At 42.6% G+C, this 1,719-nt stretch overlaps 1 protein-coding gene across 1 annotated transcript in view; it reads left to right on the forward strand.

Annotated features, from left to right (window-relative positions):
* Positions 1 to 1,719, forward strand: part of ZNF746 (zinc finger protein 746) — a 23,548-nt gene that overhangs the window by 20,791 nt on the left and 1,038 nt on the right. The window lies entirely within an intron of this gene.

Genomic DNA, 1,719 nt, shown 5'->3' on the forward strand with positions numbered 1-1,719 from the left:
GGTCATAATTTTCCTTCCAAGGAGTAAGCGTCTTTTAATTTCATGGCTGCAATCACCATCTGCAGTGATTTTGGAGCCCCCCAAAATAAAGTCTGATACTGTTTCCACTGTTTCCCCATCTATTTGCCATGAAGTGATGGGGCCAGATGCCATGATCTTCGTTTTCTGAATGTTGAGCTTTAAGCCAACTTTTCCACTCTCCTCTTTCACTTTCATCAAGAGGCTTTTTAGTTCCTCTTCACTTTCTGCCATAAGGGTGGTGTCATCTGCGTATCTGAGGTTATTGATATTTCTCCCAGCAATCTTGATTCCAGCTTGTGCTTCTTCCAGCCCAGCGTTTCTCATGATTACTCTGCACAGAAGTTAACTAAGCAGGGTGACAATATACAGCCTTGACTACTCCTCTTCCTATTTGGAACCAGTCTGTTGTTGTGTGTCCTGTTCTAACTGTTGCTTCCTGACCTGCATACAGGTTTCTCAAGAGGCAGGTCAGGTGGTCTGGTATTCCCATCTCTTTCAGAATTTTCCACAGTTCATTGTGATCCACACAGTCAAAGGCTTTGGCATAGTCAATAAAGCAGAAATAGGTGTTTTTCTGGAACTCTCTTGCTTTTTCTATGATCCAGCGGATGTTGGCAATTTGATCTCTGGTTCCTCTGCCTTTTCTAAAACCAGCTTGAACATCAGGAAGTTCACGGTTCACATATTGCTGAAGCCTGGCTTGGAGGATTTTGAGCATGACTTTATTAGTGTGTGAGATGAGTGCAATTGTGCGGTAGTTTGAGCATTCTTTGGCATTGCCTTTCTTTGGGATTGGAATGAAAACTGCCCTTTTCCAGTCCTGTGGCCACTGCTGAGTTTTCCAAATTTGCTGGCATATTGAGTGCAGCACTTCCACAGCATCATCTTTCAGGATTTGGAATAGCTCAACTGGAATTCCATCACCTCCACTAGCTTTGTTCACAGTGATGCTTTCTATTGAATGGTTTGCCTTGGAGACAAACAGAGATCATTCTGTCGTTTTTGAGATTGCATCCAAGTACTGCATTTCGGACTCTTTTGTTGACCGTGATGGCTACTCCATTTCTTCTGAGGGATTCCTGCCCACTAGTATATATAATGGTCATCTGAGTTAAATTCACCCATTCCAGTCCATTTCAGTTCACTGATTTCTAGAATGTCGACATTTACTCTTGCCATCTCTTGTTTGACCACTTCCAATTTGCCTTGATTCATGGACCTGACATTCCAGGTTCCTATGCAATATTGGTCTTTATAGCATCGGACCTTGCTTCTATCACCAGTCACATCCACAACTGGGTATTCTTTTTGCTTTGGCTCCATCCCTTCATTCTTTCTGGAGTTATTTCTCCACTGATCTCCAGTAGCATATTGGGCACCTACTGACCTGGTAAGTTTCTCTTTCAGTATCTTATCATTTTGCCTTTTCATACTGTTCATGGGGTTCTCAAGGCAAGAATACTGAAGTGTTTTGCCATTCCCTTCTCCAGTGGACCACATTCTGTCCTACAAGACCACATCCTGACCTACAAGACCTTTTAGAACTAACACCCAAAAAAGATGTCCTTTTCATTATAGGGGACTGGAATGCAAAAGTAGGAAGTCAAGAAACACCTGGACTAACAGGCAAATTTGGCCTTGGAATACAGAATGAAGCAGGGCAAAGACTAATAGAGTTTTGCCAAGAAAATGCACTGG

This window comes from Bison bison, unplaced genomic scaffold, assembly GCF_000754665.1.
Source record: "Bison bison bison isolate TAMUID 2011002044 unplaced genomic scaffold, Bison_UMD1.0 scf7180017864191, whole genome shotgun sequence".
Taxonomy (NCBI): domain Eukaryota; kingdom Metazoa; phylum Chordata; class Mammalia; order Artiodactyla; family Bovidae; genus Bison; species Bison bison.